We start from the raw sequence: 24839 nt of genomic DNA, 5'->3' as shown, positions 1-24839 counted from the left end.
CGGGGACTGTAGTCAGGTCAGAGTATATGTGCAGCTAGGACAGAGAATGGATTGGTATTGGCAAATTGCACTCTACCTCCTTAAAGTTAGGTATGCCGTCTTTTAGAATGAAAGTAGAATGAAAGTAAAACAATATCTGGTTATTCATCTGTAGGTCAATTTATTCCCATAAAGTCATCCGACACATGTTTCGACCTTAGCCGTCTTCAAGGCCTTGAAATTGAACACTTGGCATGGTGGCCAGGTTTGGAAGTTGATGGTGAAAATATCTTGAAAATATCTTGAAACAATTTTCTGATGGTACGGGTTGAGTCCTGAGACCTGTCAATGGCTGGCGCGTTGTGCTAAAAGTATTTAGTGGTGCTGGGACATCCTGGATTGAAATTCCTAAACTCTTTTATTTTTTTTACCTTGGATGCAATCCTGAAGTTGAGGAACCAATCTAGGATTTCCAAGGTAGATCGCGATTCGCAAATACCAATCCGTTTTCTGTCCTTTTCATTCAATAGACCATGTGGAATTGGTGACGCAGCTCGTCGCTATTTATAAATTATAGTGGTCACAGCGCACTCTCAAGGGTATGTACCCATACACACTGTGTGTAGCTACACCAGTTGTGGGTAGCTGCACAGGGAGGGAAAGCGCCAAGGAGAGCAAGAATAAGCAAAATCCCAAGGAGGCGGATAGGCGCTTAAGGGCAGTCGCCCCAGTGTACAGCTCAGGCAAAATGTTTGTTGCATTGGTAGTCGCATTATGAAGTTTCAACTTGCCTTTTTCATACCCGCAGCCAAGAAACAGTAATAAGACACAGGAAATATTTGATGAAATAACGCAAAGCTATAATTGAGGCTTTAAAAAAAGGTAGAGGAGAAAAAGCAGCTACTGGTGGAATCTGGAAAAAGAAGATGCAGTGAAAATAGAGAATTGTATTGTAAAAGCTGATGGCTGAAAACTGACTATTCCAGCTGTTCACAAAAGCTCAAACCTAAGTCTTTTGGCAGGGATGGCTAGTGTTTGTTCCTGCCTCAGCACCGGCCTCTTACTTCACCTGGACAATTGATAGTCCGCATTAAATCTGCAAATGTCTGTGTAATGTTGCAGTTCCTGGAGATGTAGCGCTGCAACAACTGCAAAACATTGGACTATAAAGTAACCCATCAATTGTCTGCTACAAATGTTTTGTCGGACAGATCTAATTTGACAAGCTGAACTCTTATCCCCACGTCTTAACAGTGTGTTATTGTTACAGTATGATGGTCATGCCTGTTTGGACAATGATGTGACACCTACACGTTACACACACCTGCACAATCTTTCAGATTACGTTTTAAAAAAAAAAAAACAATGGAATTGTAACATCCCCATAACCGAGTTAGGTTGCTATGTCAGCCCCTGCTACTAATCTACAATGTAATTGTAGCGCACATGCTGCTCTGCGAAACTGAAGATGCAAGTGCTCTTGTGTGTAGAACTATTATAGTTGATCTGGTGAATTTGTAGGTTGGTGCCAACTTGTAAATGGTACATGGTTTTTGTGCTATTGGATTTCTGTTGGGGGTCAGCTAATGTTTTCTTGGGTGTGGTGAATGGTCGAACTAATTGCTAGCTGCTCATAGTGATATTGGGTGAAGTGATCGACAATCTTGTCATGCAGGTAGACCTTTAACGGATTCTGTTTAGGTCACTGAAAGTGTTTATTTTAGTGCAGTGATTTGTAATTGTGGGAGTTTATTGGGTGTGATGCCATGTTAGCTAGAGGTGAGCTATGGAATGAGGGAGTTTAGAGGTTGGTTTGTGACATTGTGGGGTGGATTTGTAGTTTTGTATACTAAATCAGCAAACCTTAGTTAATGACATTTGAGTGCTCTAGCAAAGAAGGCAAGTAACTGCTGCAAATTCCATGTTTTCCAGTACACTATTCATAAGTCTAGCCATATAGTAATACCACCCATTTTACACACAAGGAATCAAAACCCTTTTCCTAAATCGTTTGAAAGCAACATCCTCCTGAAATTGTCTGTGATAATAGTTCACAATTTCAAACCCATCCTAAAGTTGTCACAGGGTCATCCTGGAGTAATCCCGCCACCTACCCTGAAGTTGTCATGAAGTCCTCCTGGAGTAATCTGCACCATCCCGAAGTTGTCATTGGGGTCACCCTGGAGTAATACAAAATCACTGGAAGTAATCGCTACTCCTCTTGGAGTAGTTTCTGTGATAACACGAGTCATCTAATTTGAATATTTCGGCCTATACACATACTTCAGGATGGTTTCGGATGATCTCCCTGAACTAGCCATGGATGACTTTAGGATGAAGTCACCTGATGACTTAAGAATGACTTGGGACGACTTCTCATATTCATGCTATTGTACAGGTACACCCTTCCTGTGAGTGCTTCAGCAGCTGCAAATGTATTACTGCATTTCATTTCAGTTCAAAATTGACAACCTTGTTTCTCAAATACATATACAAAATATTTACCTGATCTAGAGGCTGATGTCCAGAGGCAGACGGCACAAACTTGGAGCTCAATGACGTGACTTGAGTGTTCCCATGAACCCCCTGAAAGGGCAGTTTTCCGGAGCTGAGGCGAGTTCTCAGATGCGTCATTCCCGCAGCTCTGATACACGGCTCATTGGGTTGCCTAATATCTGCAGTCTCAGATGACCAAGTTCAGCGCATGGCGTGTGCAGAGCCAAATGTGCAGCTTCAAGTCTCCATCCTTGCACATAAAGGCTTAGGGTGCAGCCCCTGGTTTGCCGCTTCATGAGTGTGCAGCTCCAGGCATGCAGACTCTTTATCTAAGAGACCATCGGGCCTCCTACTGCATCTTCATTCAGCATTAGTGACGTGCCTCGCACCACTATCCCCAATGACCGCTTGCCTTTACAGGTTTTTGGGGCCCTCACCTTCTTACTAAACAGCATCGGTCTCTGACAACCACCAGCCTGAGCCATTGGCCAGTCTGGCAGGAGTAGACTTCCCTATTCTTTTTTTTTTTTTTTTGCTTTTTTAATTCTTTATTTTAATTTTAGTACTTAGAACAAAACTGAACAATAAATCACAAAATATCACAACACAGCATAAAGGATATATACATGTAGGAATAGAAAAAGGAAAGAAATAAGCAATGAACTAGTACCTACTCAAAAAAGCTCCCCAGACCTTTGTATGTAGACTCAATTTCCCCATGTTCCTGTATATAAATTTCTCAATATCCGCTAAGCAGTTCATTTCTGTAATCCAATCCTCCAATATTGGTGAGACACACGATTTCCAGCTCCTCAAAATCATCTTTTTGCAAATAGAAGCACCTCTGAACAAAAATTTCTTTTCCGACAGTGAAAGGTCGTCCAGTAAATCATCACAGCCCAGCACCATAGTCTTAAAATCCAAGTCAACATTTTGGTTCAGAACCCCGAGACAAATAATACAAACCTCATGCCAAAAGCCACAAACCCTCACACAGTCCCACAGCAAATGTTCCATACTGCCTTTCTCACTCCAACAACACCAACAAACATCAGAATCAGACAAACCTCTATTTTTAAGCCTTTCCGGGCTCCAAAAAACTCTATTGAGAATTTTGATTTGTCTCGACCGTTCAGTCAAACTTATCGAACAAAGCTTCACATTCGCACACATCACAAGCCACAGGTCAGGATTGATTTCACAACCCAGTCTTCTGCTCCATTCATCTAGTAATTCAGTATTCTCCTTATAGTTCGATACAATTCAATGATACACCCTACTCGCAAGCGACTGAACGCCAGAAGTGAAAAGTTCAACATTCACATCCCCGTCACAATGTACTTCACCAATACATCTCTTCAATTTCCTGAAGTCCGAGATAGAAAAATTTTCAACAGTAAAAGTAGCACTTAACTCGGCAAAGTCAATCCATTTTCCATCTTTAAAAACATCACTAATCCATTGAATTCCGCCAAGAAAACACTCCGGCCAAAACAACAACCTGCCATTGTCCGTTATAGCTTTATTCAGCCACAGAGATGCATCAGGCGATTTCAGAGCAACCGAGCCACACATCATAGATATTCTTCCAAACGTCTCTTAGAAACTCTGTCAAGGGGCATCTATTACCACGTTTGCTAACAGTCGTGAATATCGCTCTTGGGGCGAGTGGGCCCATCACACTTGCCTCTGCCATCGCCCATTCACTAGGAGAATCCTTCAGAAAAGGAAGAAAAAATTGGCACGAGAAGGCCATATGATATGCCCTAAAATTTGGGACACCTAGTCCCCCCCCCCTTCTCGACCGGGAGCTGGAGTTTCCAAAGCTTCAGTCTAGGCGGTTTCTCATCCCAAAGAAAGGACTGGAGAGTGGTATCGATCAACTTCCAAAAGGATTGACCAATTTTCAGGGGAAGCATACTCAGAATATAATTAATTTTTGGTGCAGAATTCATCTTTAGCGCATTTACTTTACCCCACAGAGATGGGTGCAGTACCGACCACCTTTGGACGTTCAATTTCAGTTCCTTACAAACGATACCCATGTTCTCTTCAACCATATCACTAACAATTTTATATGATGATGTCCTTTTGGAGAAGCTCCGGACTGAGGCTGAATTTTTTGTGTTGGGATGAGAAACCGCCTAGACAGAAGCTACATAATCCACTCAAAAACCCAGCTACCATGCTATTTAATTTGGCCCAAGGGAAAAAAAGATTGCGTACTCATCAAACAAGCCAGATTTAATGCAATATTTTAGAATTATATTATTTTATCTCTCTACATAGACAATCAGGTCTTGGACGCAGGGAGTTGAGGCGTCAGGACGTCTCAAGCTCCGCCCTGGCTGTGCCCACACTGGTACTTGGTGCGAAAGTGGGGGATTAGAGCTCTGTTTCCTCTGTGCACCATGGAGACAGGATAAGGTTCCAGCCGGGCCACGCACCGCTGCGCTCTGCGTGGGTGTTTCTATGTTTATACTTTCATTCTACGCCTGAGCCCAGCTTTGCCAGTAGAGACTGTCTATCCGACTGATCATGCAAAATGTGCCCTGACCTGCTTGTCAGGTGAGTCCGTCTGAAGCTTTGTGGGGTGGTGGCCTTCCTGCAAGGGGATGTGGTTGGGACCCAGGTTCGGATCTCTGCCTCTGTGATGGTTTCCGGGATTTGTTTTTTATCAGACGAGAGGGAGACTAGGAGTTTGCTTATAAGTGCTGGTGCTAGAGAGCCACTGGTGGTCGATGGGCATCGATTCTACCTATAATTGAGAGGGGGATAATGAAAACTGATAAGGGCCACGGCTGTACCTGTGCCAGACGGACTGCACTCGTGTTTCGGGTGCTCGCGGGCTAAAAGTGTTTCGCAGAACTGTTGGACCCCAAGGAAGGGGAAAATCGGATGTTTGGGGCTGATTCCATTGAGGTGAGCCATGTTGGGCGGGTGGTGTGTTTACTCTCTGGGTGAGCCCACTGAAGTCTGTGGGGGTAGTTGACCTGTTGGAGCGTGAAGATGATTCCAAGGAGGCTGATGCCCTTGCCACCTGTCTAAGTTATGATTTATGGGCTAGGGATCCGCCTGCAATAAATATTTAAGTAGAGATCTATCCAGAGCCGGGATGGTTGCTGTTATTGTTCCCACACCTCTTCTTGTAATTGGAGGAAGGGGTGTGACCTGCTGATGGGGATACACTGCTTTAGCGTCTAATTGGGGGTTCCTAGCCCAGTGCTGCTGAGCGCTGCATGTGCTGCAGGTCGGCTTGTGCCTGCAGGTCTCCCTGTATTCTCAGATTGTGCTAGTTACACACTCTGAAGTTTTATCTTCCGGGGAGGGAGCGGGCTCAATGGGAGCAGGACAGATTTGGAGTCGGCGCACGGGGAAGGAGCCAAGTGCAGGTGTGTTTGTGTGCCTAGGGAGGGCGGGTTATGGTCCCCCCCCCCCCCCCCCCCCCGTACCACCCTTCCTCGGCAGGACAGTGTTAAGGAATGCCAGAAATTCCCGTGAAGGTCCCGGCTGCACTCGCAGTTCGCCAGCTCCTGTGAAAGAGGGGCTCCAGCTGCGGGAACCTTTGCCTGCTTCACAGGCCGTCCACCGTAGACTGCACTGCGTGTTCTGACCCGTCCAGGTTGCAGTATGCATCTGCACAGATGCTGTTGGAGGACATTGCGTTGTTATGAAGCGCAGCACAGATGCAAAGTCTCCTTGCTTATGTTCAATTTGTATACAATAATCCCATTCCTGCAGTTTGTCATGTGCAATGGTTAAGCCTTCAAATGAGTCGTGATGCATTTGGGGAACAATTCGGTTTTAGATTCCGTATGGGACAAAGAGCGGGACTTGAAAATGAACTTTTTCTTGGCGGTTGAAATCCAGCCATGTCAGTGCTTCCCAAGTTCAGATTGCGTTGAGCTGATTTTACCTGTCAGTTTGCTGTTTCTCTTCCTGTGCTGGCAGAACTGCCTCTCCGTGGTGTATTAGCATCTTTGTAGGTAGAGGTTGGGTATTCACTCCAGGACTGTGGAGGGGCAGAACAAGCTGCAAGGGCGCAGACAGCACTGTCTGGTACTGCTACACGAGCAGGGCGTGGCCCATGCTAGTCAAGACACGGGCAGCTCGCACTACTCCTACACACATGGCCAGTCATCTTAGTAACCAACCCACAGTGAGCAAAGTGGCCATCTGAGCTGTCAGACCAGAAGTGGCCATTCTAAAACAAACAACCTTGTCCTGATGGCTGCTTATACAACACAGCGACACTTGGCCCAGAACACGTTTGCCTCCTGAAATCCACAGGAAAAATGGGCGCTCTTTGAAGTAAACTTCCCATCCCCATTACGTTATAAATAGTAAGTACTCGACATCCACATGGCTGCAAGTATGCTTTAAAGGGCATGGCTGTGTGTTTATCATTTAAACCATTCGCTGTGGGATTTGAGGCGTTGCCTTGCTTTTTACTGTTGAAGTGGCACACTGCTGAATACCCTCATCACCTTAGCCCTCGGTGGAATTCGCTGCTCTTTGTATACAATAATCTCCTGTCATTTGATGTTGTTCCAACCCTAACCCCATTCTCTGAATCGATAGTTCACCATGTTAGGACACGGTCTGCGTGGGATTTCCAGCACCAAGAGGTGTACGTGAACAGTAGCCTACCCCCTTCGAGCCTGGCTGCTGCCCTCTCTCGAACAGTTTTCTTTCCTGTCAATAATCAGGTTTTAATAAAATGCGTGTGAACCATTTTGGCGCAGCAGGGCAGTCTGTAAGTCACTGTGGAGCCTTGTTACAGACTACATTGGATGGGGAAGCCCCAGCACAGAGACGGCAACACCCAGGATGTCTTGCCACTATCAATTAACACCACTACGAGGAGACAATACATTATCCATGTTCCTAATGCAGCCAACTGACGGCGGAAGCACCCTTTGTGATCCGTATAGCTATTTTAAGCATTTCGCAGGCGCTTTGACTGTATAACATGGATTTGTAGCACGAGAGCCGTGTTCCTAATGCCGGGGTTGCATTTGCTCATCTTGCACTTGTGTGCAAATGGAAACTCTATTTGCTTGGTATTTCTTTTTCTACTGCTTACCCCCAGGGTTTGCTCGCTGTTCCTTACTTCTCTGCTATAAGATTTTTGGATCGGGCAATCTACTGCTGTTTTCTCCCAGATTTCTTACCACTCTTCTTGTTTATTGAAGCCATACATTGAGCGTTCTACTGTTTGATAATGTCATCGTATTTTCAGTGTTGTCATTCAGACAGTACCCTACACAATTTCCTCTTGTGATAGAAACATATTACATCGTATACGTACTAATATATTTCCGCTTTGCTTTTTTTTCTAGTGTCTTATTTCTAGCAGCATTTGGCTATGGGTGTGGTAAAAGCCGGCAGGCGACACGTTTTTCTTTCTTGAAGGCCTCGTTTAGTCATAAAAAAAAAAAGTTCAGCACTGGCTGTGACGTGCTGGCTGCACTGCAGTACCACCACCTGACCGTTCCTCAACATAGCCCTCGAGTCGTCTCTGGAGGAAACTGATCAGTGAAGCAAGCACTGTAAACGCAGAGATGCTGCCATCCACATATTTAAGTTTCTTGCTAAGCTGGTTTGTGTGTGCTTTTCAGTGCAATAAAATGGACGTTGATAAAGTTCAATTCTACAAAACAAGATCGGGCATTTATTTTTGCCACCCTATATAAAGCAACCCCTTGACTTTTTTTTTTTAATAAGGCCCCAAATGCAGGGGCGACCTTAAGTGTTGGGGGAGCTCATTAAGATATCCAATGAGAAGTGATCTCGCGTAACTATATTTTAAAGTGAAATACGCAGGGCTCACTCAATAGGTTCCTTCCATAGCATACAAAGTGTCTGGGTCGAGGAAAAAAAGAATAGCACATTATAAAATGAGGGAATCCTTTTTAAACCCATGTATCTGCATCAAGATTCCCTGTGTAAACCCCCAATTCATGTGGTGTTCAGTATGCATGGGCTGTCTCCCATTCTGTTGAGTCTTAGTTGTTTGTAGTCCTTCCTTTCGATTAATCCTAACTGGGTGTGTTTTGAGCGTGCAAAATGTTTGCGAGCCAGTACATGGTAGGCTCCACCAGCCCGGGGAGTTGGGACGCCCGTGAGGTGATTTCACCTAGGGGGGGGTGGAGATGGGGGGGGGGCGTGGGTTGGTTGCGCAGTCTCCCCTGCTGACGAGCGCTAATGGGAACTGCTGGTAGGTAGGGCATAAGAGCTTGCAGGGGTCTGCCTCTAGGGAGAGTGCCAGCGGAGATGAGGCGGAAGCTCCTGACTTTCCACGGAGGCCCTCTCCTGAGTTGGGGGACTCCTGCCCGATCCATAGGCTGTCCGCCTGTCGGGGGTGGGGGGGGGTTGGCAGTTCTTCCCTGCCCCACCCCTGCCCAATTTGGGGTCGAGAGAGATTAATAGGAGGGAGAGCAAATGAAGCACTTGCCGGGCGCTGCCTACGGCCCAACCCTGCTAGTAAGAGCCAGGGAAAGCGGGGTCCTGTGCGGCCTGCCTAGTCCTGTCAGGTAGGAGGGGGAAGAAGTGAATCTGGGATACCGCACCCAGCGTGGGTCAATCCTGGTTAACACGCAAGCAATTGTTTTATGAGAATACTAGAAGTAATATTCCCCGCTCTGGGCGGGTGGCTCTGTGGAGTAGGGTTGTTTCATTACAGTGGCGCAGTAGAATTGGGTTTGAACGATCACAGTGGACACTGCGCGTGAAGGCCCATTGGGTGCCCTGTAGGTGCTGGTACATGGTGAGTGGGCCGTGTTCCGGCCATTCTCCTGGAGCCTGCGTCTACCTTGCGGTTGTGAGCAGTACCATTCTGCCTTTTTCAGTTGCCCCCCGCTCTGGGGCAAGTACTTATTCCGTCTGAGACTGGCACTGTGCCTGCTCTGGGAGGGAGTAAGATTCCCGCCAGGGTACAGGAGCATACAGGACTGGTGGTGTCACTGTTGAGAGAGGCGTTTGTGCTACTCGAGAGATACCTGTGGCAGGAATGGTTGGTTATCAGATGTGAAAGTGTTTATGATCCTAGGAGAGCCCATTGCAAGGATTGTATTTATTAATTACTTGTAAACACTATTCCCTCAGGTGATCCTCAAGGATCCATGTGATATGCTAATGAACCAATAGGAAGCCAATGCTATGTGAAGGGAGCCAATGACAACTGTAAAACGGAAGTGGTTCACGCTAAAATGAAGACTGTCTGTTTATTGGGTCAAAGGTACCAGAGCAGCAGCCTTCCTTGAGGGCAAACCCCCAGAGAGCCCTCACTAGGCCTCACATTACAGCCACCTTCTCACCCCCCCCCCCCACCACCCCCTTGGCTATGCATGCACATGTGTGCAGTAAGGTGTTATACTCCTATACTCAGGTCTCCTGCAGGTTATACTCCTATACTCGGGTCTCCTACAGGTAGCTACTCACTCATTCCTACAGAGAAGGATAAAATTACAGGGAGAAACACCTTACACCTGCAGAACGAAATACCAATGTCTCATGCACTGTTATTTCGATCAGACTTCATGTCGTCTAATGGGTAACTTTCTGTCTTTGAAAGCTGCCAACTCGGGTTCGAGTCTCTGCTCATGCAACTGCCAATCATGCACTAACCCGGTTACATCAATTAAAGGAAATACAAATTCAGTTAACTAATTTGGTGCTTCCACTGGCTGTTGGTGCCTTGTGCCTAGTGCGTTAATGCATTGCTGCAAACAGTACAAGTCTAAATCTCGCAACCACATTGGTAATGCATTCAATATGTGTCTTCTATTCTTGTGTCTTCTATTCTTGACTTTTTAGCCCTTGCACAATTTTGCAGTAGTTGAAGATGTTTTAGGGGTGCTTTCAGAGAAGGATTTGCACAATTCTAAACAAGTGACTACCGATTCTCTCACCAGGTCTAATTTGAATCTTTAATCCATCAAGGGCTGCATGCAGTTTCCTTGAAGTGGCGGTGAGATGGGAGTTTGCATTCAATGTTCTTGCATTTCTAAATTGTAAAAGTTAAGCTTGTTTGCTACTGGATTTGTGGGGGGGGGGGGTTTCAGTATCATTTGAAAGCGACTTTGTAGCAGTGCACTAATTACATTTTTGACGCATTGAGTACAATTGTTCTCTTACTGGATTTTGGTTGGTGATATTGTGTTTTGTTAGTGCTGTTGCATGGGCAGATAATGATTTGTGTCTCATCCACGTATGTTCGGAAATGTATGGATTAGTCTCTGAGCTTAGCCACTGATGTCATGTGCCCCACCACTATGAAAGCTTTGATCCTTGTAACACTCCACATGGGGCTTGGGTTGAGTGGAAATAGGTGACTTATTGCGTTGACTAGGCTTGTCTGAATAATGTGAGATCCCTACCAATTAAGAAATATAAAAAACAATTATAAATAGTAACGGACTATATTGAAGGCCAAATGTAGTTGAAACGTTGTACCAACAATTTAGAAATAAAGTCTGAAAGCTTTGAAAGAGGTGAGCTGAAATTTGAATATAATGAACTAGTCTAAAATTGGTGAAATTAATCAATAGTTGCTCCTAAAGTGGCTTTTTTTTGTTTTCCAACATCTGAATTTTTATTTGTGGAAAAATGGACTGCTTTTTAAATATATATTGGCACTGAAGTTCCCAGTGGGTGGATTATCTAAATCCATTGTGTGAAACGCGTGTTGAGTTGTGTTCATTAGAATTGTAACCAAGGAAACGTGTCTTTTTAATTGGACAGGAAAGATCTTTTTTTTCTGAAAAAATAAGCATGTGCTTTTTAACGCAATTGAAGTGCAAAGAAGAAATACAGGATTCTGCCCTTATTTTGTGTCTCTGGCAAAGTTGGTTCAGACACTAAAATGTGGTGGTGAGGCCTCCCTCACCACCTTCCGCAAAGCTATGAAAACATCCTCTTCACATAAGGCCTCGCACATTAGCATGAATACTCACCACATGACCAATGCATAAGTTGTAACACAAGGACCAATTGCAATGGCTGTAACAGTATGATGATCTGTAGTATTCACAATGTATCAACGACCGCCACTAGGCCTGTAGCTGTGTAACTACGTTTTTTTGCAAGTAACAGCGCCTCAGTGCCCTTGGGCTGCTTGCGCGCTATATAAATAAAATGTAAGTCTCTTGGCACTTCTTTGCCCTTGGACCTTATCTTATATGGTGAAATCGGTTTATTAACTTGGAACAATAAACCCTCCTATACATTTGCTGGCATACCAGCGAGTTTATCTTTTCTTTAATTTTCTCAAATGCATGCAACCCATTTCACTCGGAATCAATCTACTATAGCTGCCAGCATTTACGTCACATTGCAGAAGTCTACTCTCAGCTGAATTCGGGCAGACAGAATAGTAAACAGATGTACAGGAAATATACCATCAGCTCCTCCTGTGCAGTGCACTGACCCTTCAAAAAAAATTCGGAAAGGCAGGATGTTTGCTGCAAGCTAAGTGCATTTGGTAAAGAGGTGGTAATTGGGTAACTAGTTAGAATCTACTGTATGGAGATGATGACAACAGTGTTCTCCAACTATTTTCTCAGTGGTGTATTTTAACCTAAATGATAGAGGCTGTGCAAGTGATATTGCATGTCCTTTACTCATTTGCCCTCACAGTAAGAGAAATCTTACCTCAGACCCGATTGTTCACTGTATTTTTTTAAACAACAGTTTATTCATAATTGTAGGCTTTATCATGGTGTTAAATATTGGTGTGTGAGGTTACAGATTGGTTCAGAGATTGGGAAGCAGGGTACACTGTACTTGTAATTAAACAACTTATCGTAAAACACTTGTTGATTCACTCGGGGATCATTTGTCATGTTAAGTTGAGGGCTTTATACCATGCCCCAAGGGTTGCCAGAAAGTGCCTTCTTAAAATACTGTGCTTTTAACTCCACAGCCGCATGAGATTAGTTTTGTCACGAAGATATGGGTAAAATACAACCAGACAAGTGTGCCGGTTTTAATACAATTAATGTTTATTTGTCGTGCCTGCCGCCCCCATTAGGGACTTTAAATATTGTTGTAAACATACAAAGAACTAGGAAAACGAATTCTATTGGTTGAGCTATGTCACCCCCTCTTCAGTTGTTTGAAACTATCCCAGGTCTCTTCCTTTCTGATGGGACCCTAGGCAGGCCTCATTCTGCCTATTGAGGACCACAGTGGTTTTGGTTTCACCCCAAGAAAGTCTTTTGTTACAAGTGTAGTCTCCTACTCTAGGTCTCTCGGTCTCTCCCTGGCATAACCAAGTACTCCTGCATAGCGCCTCATTCTCGTAGGTATGGGGGATTTGGATTGAAGGAGTTGGAGGATGCTGGAGTTGTAGACTTTGCGTTGTATTCAGTGTCACCCTGAGGGAAGCAAGGTGGACCCAAGGTGTCTCTAGGTGTTTGGACTGACTTTCCTGTACTTCTCTGTCCAGGGCCTGGCATTGGCACCTAGCCTCTGTCCAGGGCCTGGCATTGTAACCTGGCAGTTTATTTTGCCCCTTAGTCAAACTGACGTGTGCTTGTTCCTGGGGACCTCCCTGAAGGACTCATGGCCTCCTTCAAGCCCCTCTGCTTTTCACTTTCCTTCTTGTCCTCTACTCGTCCTGCTGTTAGTCCCTTATCTTGTACTCTTAATTTATCGAGCCTGGTGAGGTAAGTGCCCCTTCTTTTGGGCTGTTTTTTGTGTGCTTTTTCCTAGCCCTTTCGTCTGCTGTTTCGGTTTCCCTTTGAAACCCCTCCTCTGCCCTCACCCACCCATTTAACTATTCCTGACCACCCCCCCTCCCCACTCCTTATCTGCCCCCTCCCCAAAAAATCGATTAAACGTTTATTTTTTCCACGTTGAAACAGCAGGCGTTAGAAAACCTGGTATATATAATAAAAGAACGGAGATAAAGGAACGTCATACCTATCTTGCACCTAGCCTAATTGTGTAACTGATTTTCCATTGCAATGCAGAAAGTGAATCTACATGGTTTTCCAGTGCACTGCCAAAGTTGCATTCTGGTTGGTCGATCACTGCACTCAAAGATGGACTTTGTGTGAGCATTTGTATTGTGTTAATTTCACTCCCAGCAGTGCAAAGGAGTAGGAATCTGCCAAATCATTTGCTCCTTGGTGTATTAATCTACCATGGTCGCTTGGGGATTGGCAGGGCGTAGCTTACTCCTCGCACTATCATGCCGGCCTGGGCATGCCACACCCCACACATTCCCCCTGCACCTGATTTTCGCCATGCCGCAGGAACGGCTACCCACCTGAAAGGGGGCCCCTAGGGGTCCCTCAAGTCTATGGGAACAAGGCAGGTCACCACACACAATGGATACACCAGACATGAGGTTGTATTCCCAAAGCTAGGGTTTATTGCAAAGCAAATAGTCTCAGTTGGCCAACTCGGTCTCTCGCCCCGCGACACGTATCTCTAGACCTCGAGGGACGCAAGAGAGCGAATTACGTACATCAGTTACATACATACAAAATGCATATCTTACAATCAGCTGGGACATGTTTAACACCCCCCTTTATTGGGTTTCTTAGAACTCGGTTTGATGATGGACACTTTCGACGAATATGACACGTTCAAATGTCTATTCGAGTAACAATATGCAACTTTTCAAGTGCGGAGACATCTTTTCTTTGTTGAACAGAACACAGTGCTTCTGTTCTTGGAAGCAAGCTACATACGGGGGAAGAGTCACATTCCAGACCTTGCTATCTATGAGGTGCTATTTGTGTCTTGGGAGCCGACGTGCTCTACAGGGCTCGGAAAAGGGGGGGGGGTGTAAGAAGAGCATAATTCAAGCCTTTAGCTGCTTTATTCTACCATATAACGAAACTGGCTGGCAGCTGTGAAATGATTAAATGACCTGCGGCTCTGCTTCAAGGCTACATTCGGGAGGGAGCCGGGCATTCCTCCCCGGAGCTGCCTACGTTGTGTTTCAACGAACTCTTATTAGACTCGCGTCCCTGCGGCCTTGTCCTTTCACGTTCAGACAACAATGTTAACAGTCGAGCAGTGTAAGCAGAAAATGTGCTGCGAAGCAGTGTGAACAGAAAGCAATGAGCAATTGAAAGAAAACAAAATGGCAATCCTTGTTGCATCAAAATGGCCGTTCATTGGTAAACTCGGAAACCTGTATTTCTATCGTTTTGTACATGAGACTGTTGGCCTTCAGCCACCAAAATACGTTTGCCGTCAATCATGAGCGGTATCCATTTTTCTAGACTGACAAACCCTCCTTTGGCCGTATGCCAAACGTCTCCTTCATTTATTGTATCCTCATCTGATGACGATAAGTCTGAAGCACTTATGTCTGAGTTTTGCATGCTACTATAAGCATAATCTTCATTAATATCTATAGCCATTAATTTTTTCACTGTTTTCATTATATTTCTGTCTGTCATCCCGACCATAAGTTTGTTTTCTTTTTGTCATCATATGCATACATCCCCTAGTACATCCCTCAGTTACCTCAGTGCAAACTATCGGTAGGCAGTGTATGCAACAGCACGTTATGAATATTCCAAACACCACTACTAATATCGAGATCAACTTCCATACCCAAGAACGCAGTATCCCCCAAAACCAGTACTCTATTCCCCAGCCCCCTTCTCCAGTAGGCAGTTCGGAGCTTAGGACGTGCATTTTCTTTATTGCTTCAAAAATCGTAGGGGAATAGTCCTCTACGAATACACAGCACGCTGATGCCACAATCTTGCAAATTCCCCCACGATCAACCAGGATTACATCGAGAGCCATTCTATTTTGCAGTGTCATTAACCTAATTCCTTTTTCTTCTAACGTCATGTTAAATAGTATATCTGTCGTTGTGTTTATGGTATCTTTTAGTATTCTGGACAGCTGCCTTATGTTGCAGGAGTTCACCATCTGTGACAGGAATGGAACAAATGATTTTGCTACGTCCGTCGCTATCAAAACCCCTTCGCTACTCCTTTTGGTTCTAGATCTGGATAGCCTGGCCATGTCTGCTGTTTCTAAGAGGAATACTCCCGGGAACAGTAGATCTAGGTAACATGTACCTCCCCATTTTCTGGGCAACCAAGGATATGCTTTTTCTCCACATATAAAATAGACTGGATTTCCCACATATACTGGTTCTATTTCCCATTTTAATACCGCTGTATTCATGCATCCAGTAAATGTTCCTACTAAATAGGAGCCTTTCTTTTTTAGACAAAAAGGGACAGTTCCTGGGTTGTAGTTTACCGTGTAAGAAGGGGGAATTGCATCTTTATTCTCGTCGGTTCTTACACGAAACGTCATCGGATGTTTTAACTGGTGGGGACTATCTTGTCTGTTTTGTTGTGGTGTTTTTCGCGTACTTTTCTTCGTAGGTTCTGGGATCATCACTTGTGCTTTGTGGAATATGGAACAACCCATAGGCCTCATAATTATTTCCTCAAACTCATTCATGTTTGTTCTGTCTAATTGACCCGTAATACTCTTGTTCCACTTCCCATAAAACATTGCACTTAAAGATGCACTGCATGCAGAACTCGATGGCAATGGTTACCACCCTATTCCTTTCCCCGCATGCTGCGGTAAATGGGCGCATACCCAACAATTATTATTTTTTTTTTTACACAATTGCATGCGTCATATTCATGAGTAATAGCGTATTGTTCCCATACCCTTCTCTGTGTCTCTCTTCCATTGGGGACAAAGTATAAGTAATACCTGAACCGGGTTTTCAGTAGTGGATATATTAATTATTGGTAAAAACATTCCCAATGGGTGTATAGATTCCACATACCATAACACAACGCTGTCGTTATTGGTGCTACCACACTCATGAAGCACATTATCAAAGCCAGCATACAATTTTTTTGCCCATGCGTTTTCCCTAAGTTTACAGTCTTTCTAACTAGCTCATTCTCAGCCGTGGTGCAGGAGGAGGCTGAAACTGGTCCCGACTTTTTTCTCACCGTCCTTCTTCCTGACGACGTTCGTCGTGGATATCTCTTCGTCACACTTGTCCGGATGTCAATATGTTCAAAGGAATTTTCAACAGTTTAGTTTGCCAGCCCTTTGCAGCCTGGTTTGCTTATTCGTTCTAGGCAAGATCACTTATTCTCTCTTATACTGCTCAGAGGACTTCTGAACAGTTCTCTATTGCCTTAGTACCATGTGCGCCCAGCTTGTCCGCTCTGGTTCAGGACACATGTACTTTTTATGATCGCACCGAGGAGCCGCGAGTCTTGAATTGTCCGATTTTGCACAATTCTCACGCTTATCTCCTCTATACCTAGTTCCTTCTCCGTCCATGAGCGGAACCAGAGGTTAGCATAAACACCAAAGAACTGTGGATCACTCTGTCTTTCGAGGCCGCAAATCATATCGCCTCACTCCTGGTATTGTCTGAACTGTGCCGATGCACTTCCAAATTCGGGCTCAGCTTCACCCTGCGGCGCAATGACAGATGCTGGTGTGCGCCGCGACAGTGATGCGGATTCGGTCTTTCACTCTGGCGCAATGGCAAGTGCTGGAGGGCGCCAAAGGGGTACACGTTTTGTATCTGACATTATTTGCAATGCAGATTTTGTGTCGGCCAGCAGTGATGTAGGTTCTGCTGGGCAACGTTGGGGCACTCTTTGCCCTTCCCCCTTCTTGGCAATCTTTTCAGGCTTTGTTTCGAGTTTCACTTTCCACTCTGACAGATTTAGCAGCAGTGGACTGGCAGCAGTTTCTTTCGTTTCTGGGACCGCTGTCTTTCTGGTTGTCCGGGTTGGGCAAATCTTTCAGTGAAGATGGGATCTTCTTGGCATGGGTGGCAAGATCCACGACTTCCTCCCATCTACCCGTATTGCCGTCTGCGTTGCCAGAAGCACTTGATAGGGGCCGCGCCACCTGGGTGCTAACGACTAATTTTCTCTTAAAGTTCTTTAGCAGCACCCAGTCGCCTGGCTCCAGCGCGTGCCCTTGACCAGTATATCTTGCGGTTAGAGCCTCTGCACCTGCTGATGAATTTAATGGAATTTATGCATTAAAAGGCCACAATAAGTGCTAAGTACAGGATGTTCCACCTCACTCAGTTGCTTTGGCTGAGGTGCGCACCAAACATTCGCCGGCCTCCCGATCACAACTTCAGACGGGGAGAGCCCAGTTCTAGCCTGTACAGACGTACGCATGCACAATAGTGCTATTGGTAATGCATCCACCCAACTTAACTTGCTCCCTGCACATATCTTGCTAATTTTGACTTGAGGGTTCCGTTGTACCTCTCAACAAGACCGGCCGAACTCGGATGCCTCGAACTATGAAATCTCTTATCAATCTGAAGACCTGCATATATCTAACACCACTGCGCCCACAAAATGTGGACCATTATCTGACCATATGACACGGGGCAAACCAAAACGGGAAAAGTATTCTTTAAGCATTACTTTTGCCGTACTCATTGCTGTGCAGTCTTTTAAGGGATATGCCTCCACTCACTTTCTGAATGCACAGATCACCACTAAGATTTCAAGTTTTGGCACCTCCATCTCTATGAAATCAAAATGGATTACCTCAAAAGGCATAGAGGGCGGGCCAAAACTGCCTATTGGAGTCACTGTTCCCTTTCCTACATTGTGTTGTAAACACTTGATACAGTTCTGCACCAACCTCTCTGCATTCTTCTTTGTTTACATTCTGCCATACTGTAGATAGGTGCTGTATTTTTTTCGCACAGATGTGAGTAGGGCTGTGAGCCATTGTGACCACTGCAGTCACATAAGAATTTGGCAACATCCAGTTTTTAGTTTCCTTGTCCACCCAGCAACCCTCTAAATCTAACTCAGCAGAGCCCTCTGCCCACCCTTGTATCTCATCGGCCGTGGCTTCGGCCTGCATATCTTTCAGTGGCAATTCCGTCTTCTATCATACAGGGTACTTCCTCAGTCTGAACTGTCATTTTATTCAAATCAGTGGCAGTTTGTTTCGCAATTCTGTCTGCAAATGCGTTTCCCTCTCCCACTTTGCATGTTACCTTTTTTATGTGCCTCGCATTTCACTATTGCTAGGCGCTTCGGAAACGTGAGTGCAGACAGCAATCGTACAATCAAAGGGCCATATTGAATTCTGGTACCATGTGATGTCAAGAAACCTCTCTCAGCCCAGAGTCGACCAAAGTTATGAACCACCCCAAAAGCATACTGACTATCAGTATAGATATTAACGTTCAAATTTTCAGAAATCTCACAGGCTTTGGTCAATGCTATTATTTCTGGGGCTTGTGCCGAGTTGTAGGGAATTCTTTTGCTTTCTACAACGTTCTCTAGGGTAGTGATAGTGTAAGCGGCAGTTGTCGTGCCATCAGGTAGTTTGAAACAAGAGCCGTCACAAAATAACTCCATCTGGCTCCTTTCGTGGGATGTCACTTAAATCAACTCTCCCCTTCGTTTCTTCCTCAGTGACCATTAAGCAATCATGGGGCGGTGATTCGTTGTCACCAATTTCTTTCATGGGCAGTAGCATTAATTCTGCAAAATTCAAAGCGCTACACCTCATAATTTGGATATAGGGCGCGAATAAGACAATTTCGTATCTTGTCAGTCTAGCAGAGGTGAGGTGTTGCGTCTGTTTCCTATTTAATAGGACATCTACGGCATGTGGCACCATCAGAATTATGGTATCCCCTAATACCATCCCTTCCTTTTGTTTCACTGATGCAGCTGCCGCGACAGATCGCAAACATCGTGGTAGTGCGCGCGCTACAGGGTCCAGGCCAGAAGAAAAATAGCTGCACGGCCTATTTCTTCCACTTGTTCCTGTGTCAAAACGGCTAATGCACATCCTTCATTCTCGCATACAAAAAATCTAAAAACTGTTTCATAATTTGGCGTGCCCAAAACTGGAGCAGAACATAATGCAGTTTTCAATTGATCAAACGCTCTCTGACATTCTTCATTCCATTGCAAAGGCATCACTGCATCCTTCTTAGTTAATAGCACCACTGGCTTCACAATTAACGCAAAATTACCGATCCACTGCCGGCAATAAGAAGCCATGCCTATTATGGCTCTGACTCCTTTCTGTGTCTTTGGAATAGGTATACAAGAAATACTTTCTATGCGTTCTGGCGTTAGCTTATTTGGGCTACCTACTTTCGAAAGAGGGGAGAAGGCTAACTCCTTTCGATTCTATTGAAACCTCTTCAAACTAGCTTTATGGCCATGTGCCGCTAGGTGTGACCGTAGTAATATGGTGCTCTTTTTACAAATCTCTTCTGTAACAGCAGCGATCAACCGATCTATATATTGCAATAGTACACACCCCACTGTTCTAGCATGTCTAGCTGCTCTTTTAACGTTCTACTGTAAATATTCAGACTTTCCGTATATCCTTGTGGAATGCGCATGAATGTAAATGATCGTCCCCCTAATGTGAACGCGAAGAAATATCTACTGTCCTTGTCCACCGGAATGCTTAAAGCATTTTTTAGATCAATTACACTAAAGTATTCTGCTGAGGCAGGTATCAGTCAATATTGTAGTGACGTCTGGGACCAAAGGAAATTGGTTCTACTACTTTGTTTAGCGCACGCAAATCAATTATGAAACGATATGGTACTTCATTGCCTCCTTTCTTAAACACTGGAAGAATCGGGCTGTTACATGTGCTGCCTGTAATTTCTTCAATTACCCCTAATTTCCCCAAATCTGAAACAATACTTTTCAATCCTTTCTCTCCGTTAGCCGAAATTTTATACTGGGGAATTCTTGGCAGTGTAACTCCTTTCAAAATGATCCTAAGCATCCTACATCGTTGTCATGCATCGCCCATATACAGGTTGGCACTTCTCAACTCTCCTGGCAAGGTTTCTGACATGAATTCTGACACAGGGGCATCTTGTGGCCAAATCGTTAGAAACACCCCGTTTGATGTATAATCGCACCTAGCTTTTTCATTAAGTTCAATCCCAACAAGTTCTCCCCACAATTGTCTGTTAAAAGGAAAGGACAATGTTCAGTGAATGGTCCTATACTAACGGACTGGTTGGGACACTGGGTTTATGACTGGTGTACCTGCGAACCCTACGGAAATATTCTTTTGCCCTGACAGTGTTATATCCGGAACAAAGTGATGGTCTATTAGGAAGCGGTGCTCCTTATTCCCGACTCCCATTTTTACGTAGGGTCCCCTCTGATTCATGGGAATAGACACTGGTTCCGACCCCTGCCCTGGGCTGTCCTATTGGGGAAATAACACATCGTCCGATGTGCAGTCACTACTATAATACGTATTTGGCTGCGTATTGAACATGTTCCCACTCTTTCCCCTATTTCCCCCACTCTGATTCCCATACTGTTGGTTTTGCTGACCCTAACTCTGGTTAGGAGCACTTTGGTTTTGGCCTTGGTTTTGATTACCTTCATTATTGTGGTGCTGCTGCATACTATTCTTATTTGGTCCAATCGTTCCTTGGTGCCCTCTGTGTTGTCTTCTCTGACCGGATCCATTTCTATTCTGTAAATGTGGACATTGCGCTCGCCAGTGTCCTTCCTCCTTACAGTATGCACACTGATTTGGTCCGAATGGCCCCCCCATGCATATTCAAATTACTCCTCCCTTGTGCGTTCCCTCTTCCTCTATTATGTTCTGCTACTTGCTGCAGTAACACCCTTGTTTTCAGATTTACTTTATCTTTCTCCTCCTGGTCCTTTCCCGCATTCACTCTTGTCTCATAATATTGGGCCATGTGCAATACTTCACCCAGCGTTTTTGCTTGCCATGCACTTTCTGATGTCGTCATTAGGTTCTGAATTGGAAGTCTCGACCCCCTCACATATTTATCAACAAATAGCCTCTTCCCCGCTTCCGAGCTCACATCCTGCCCACTGAAGTCTGCGAATACTTCTTCGAATTTATTGAAATAATCTGTTGCTAACTCATCCTTGCCTTGCACACATGCAGTCAACTTGTCCCATTGAATTCTTTTCTCTGGGACAATTTCTTTTAATTTCTGTATTATGCCTACTGGTAATGCTACCATGTTCGCTCCTGGTGTCCCTCCAACTGCTTTATTCCTGTCCTCTATTACCAAGTCTGCCCACGTGGCGCCATAGGCTGTTGCGTCATCCACCTTTCTTATTTGCTTCCATATGTCTGTTGGCAGGATCACTGGGAATATTAGGTCTGTCACCCATGGTTAAGCATGGATGATTGCAGGCAGGACTCTACTTCCTTGTAAAATCCTGCAGGATTCTTTCTTATATCGGGAATCGTCTGCTTTATGATGTTCACCTTCTGTCTGGAAAAGGGGACTTGCACGTACTGGGCGGTATAATGGGCTGGCGTTACCTGCGCCGCTACGTTGCCCGCTGCGGGAACCTGTTTTTGGCTCAAAGGTAGGTGGGACCTCCCTCATAGGAAATGCCCCACTTACTGTCCCTCTCCCTTCTCTCATGTGCAATAATATTCCCAGATCAAGCTAGGGCTGTCTCTCCTGTCCCTGGCTCTAGTTTTCCCTCTCCTATTTTGCATGTTACTTTGTGCCTCGCATTTCACTATTGCTAGGCGCTTTGGAAACGTGAGTGCAGACAGCAATCGTACAATCAAAGGGCCATGTTGAATTCTGGCACCATGTGATGTCAGAAACCCTCTCTCAGCCTAGTGTCGACCAAAGTTATGAACCACTCCAAATGCGTACTGACTATCAGTGTGTATATATATATATATATGTGTGTGTGTTTATATATCATTCAAATTTTCAGAAATGTCACAGGCTCTGGTTACTGCTATTATTTCTGCGGCTTGTGCTGAATTATAGGGGTTTCTTTTACTTTCTACAACACACTCTAGGGTAGTGATAGCGTATGCGGCAGTTATCGTGCCATCTGGTAATTTAAAACATGAGTCGTCACAAAATAACTCCATCTGGCTCTTTCTGTGGAATATCACTTAAATCAACTCTCCCCTTGGTTTCTTACTCAGTGACCATTAAGAAATCGTGGGGGGGTGATTTCAATCTTCCCAATTTCTTTTATGGTTAGTGGCATTAATTCTGCAGGATTCAAAGCGCTACACCTCATAATTTGGATATGGGGCGCAAACAAGATAATCTCATATCTTGTCAATCTGGCAGAGGTGAGGTGTTGCGTCTGTGTCCTATTTAATAGAACGTCTATGGCATGTGGCACCATCAGAATTAAAGTGTGCCCCAATACCATCCCTTCCGTTTGTTTCACTGACGCAGCAGCCGTCGCGACAGATCGCAAACATTGTGGTGCGCGCGCTACAGGGTCCAGCGCAGAAGAAAAATGGCCGCACGGCCCATTTCTTCCACCTTGTTCCTGTGTCAAAACCGCCAATGCACATCCTTCACTTTCACACACACATAGTCTAAACATGTTCTTATGGTTCGGCGTACCCTAAACTGGAGCCGAGCATAATGCAATTTTCAATCCATCAAATGCTCTCTGACATGCCTCATCCCACTGCAAAGGCATAACCGCATCTTTTCTAGTCAAATTCACTAATGGTTTCACAATTAACGCAAAATTACCAATCCATTGTCGGCAATATGAAGCCATGCCTATTATGGTTCTGACTCCTTTTTGGGTCTTTGGATTAGGCATACAAGAAATACTTTCTATGCGTTCTGGCTTTAGTCTTCTCCCTCCTAGCTTTATGGCCATGTGCCGCTAGGTGTGACTGTAGTAATACAGTGCTTTCTTTACAAATCTCTGTCTGCAGCTAGCAATAAATCGTCCATGTATTGCAGAAGTACACAACCCACGGTTAATTCCAGCATGTCTAGCTGTTCTTTTAATGCTCTACTGTAAATACTTGGACTTTCCGTATAACCTTGCGGAATCCATGTAAATGATCGTCCTCCTAACATGAAAGCGAACAAATATCTACTGACCTTGTCCACTGGAATACTAAAGAATGCATTTTTCAAATCTATTACACTAAAATATTCTGCTGAAAGTTATCATTGTCAATATTGTAGTGACGTCTGGCACTAGAGGAAATTGCGGATATACTACCTTATTCAATGCGCGTAGATCAATTATGAAACGGTATGGTACCTCATTACCTCCTTTTTTATAAACCGGAAGAATCGGGCTGTTACATGTACGACCTGTGATTTCCTCTATTGCCCCTAATTTCACCAAATCGGTAACAATACTCTTCAATCCTTTCTCACCTTCAACCGAAATTTTGTATTGGGGTATTCGCGGTAGGGTAACACCTTCTTTTAAAATAATCTTTACTGGCTCTATCTTTAAATATCCCACATCGTTGTCATGCATTGCCCATATACAGGTTGGTACTTTACTTAGTTCCCCTGGTAACGCTTCGGACATGAATTCTGACACAGGGGCATCGTGTGGCCATATCGTTAGAAACACTCCGTCTGCCGTGCAATGTATAACAGAACCTAGTTTTTTCAACAAATTTAACCCCAACAAATTTTCTCCAATTTTCTGTTAGAAGGAAAGGACAATGTTCAGTAAATGGTCCTATGGTAACTGGGACTGGTTTGGACACTGGGTTTATGACTGGTGTACCTGCGAACCCTACGGAAATATTATTTTGCCCCGACAGTGGTATATTCGGAACCAAGTGATGGTCTATTGAACAGCAGTGCTCCTCATTCCCGACTCTCATTTCTACGTAGGGTCCTCTCTGATTCACTGGAATAGACACTGGTTCCGACCCCTGTCCTGGGCTGTCCTATTGGGGAAGTAACACATCGTCCGATGTGTAATCATTACAATTACTGTAATACGTGTTTGGCTGTGTATCGAAAACATTTCCACTCTTCCCTCTATCTCCCCCACTCTGATTTCCATATTGTTGATTTTGTTGTCCCTGACTCTGGTTTGGGGCATTTTGGTTTTGGCCTTGGTTTTGATTACCTCCGTTATTATGATGCTGTTGCATACTATTCCTATTTGGTCCATTCGCTCCTGGGTGTTCTTCTATGCTGTCTCCTCTGACCAGACCCATTTCTATTCTGTAGATGCGGGCATTGCGCTCGCCAATGTCCTTCCTCTTTACAATATGCACACTGATTCGGCCCCACTGTCCCCCCCAGCCCCCCCAATGCATAACTACTCCTTCCTTGTGCGTTCCCTCACCCTATATTAATTAGGTCCTGTTACTTGCTGCAATAGTACCTGTGTTCTAATTAGACATTCCTTCAAGTCTGACCCCACCTGTTTTAGCAACGATAATTCGTTCACCATCTCCTTCTGCCCCGGCTATGGTAACTGCTGCCGTTTATTATGCAACCCTTTTTCCCCCTTCCCAGGTCTCCCGACTTCCCTACTCCTGTACGCAGGTGTAGAAAACGGGTGCAGTAAATGTTTTGACATCTATCTAATTCATCT

The 24839-nt window shown here is 44.7% G+C and overlaps 1 protein-coding gene across 12 annotated transcripts in view; it reads left to right on the top strand.

Annotated features, from left to right (window-relative positions):
• PKP4 (plakophilin 4) overlaps positions 1–24839 on the top strand; it is a 1672883-nt gene that overhangs the window by 42932 nt on the left and 1605112 nt on the right. The gene's annotated exons all lie outside the window — the stretch shown is intronic.

The sequence above is a fragment of the Ambystoma mexicanum genome, chromosome 9, assembly GCF_040938575.1.
Source record: "Ambystoma mexicanum isolate Mex_15411 chromosome 9, UKY_AmexF1_1, whole genome shotgun sequence".
In the NCBI taxonomy this organism is placed as follows: domain Eukaryota; kingdom Metazoa; phylum Chordata; class Amphibia; order Caudata; family Ambystomatidae; genus Ambystoma; species Ambystoma mexicanum.
This window is presented reverse-complemented; position numbering and strand designations above follow the sequence as displayed.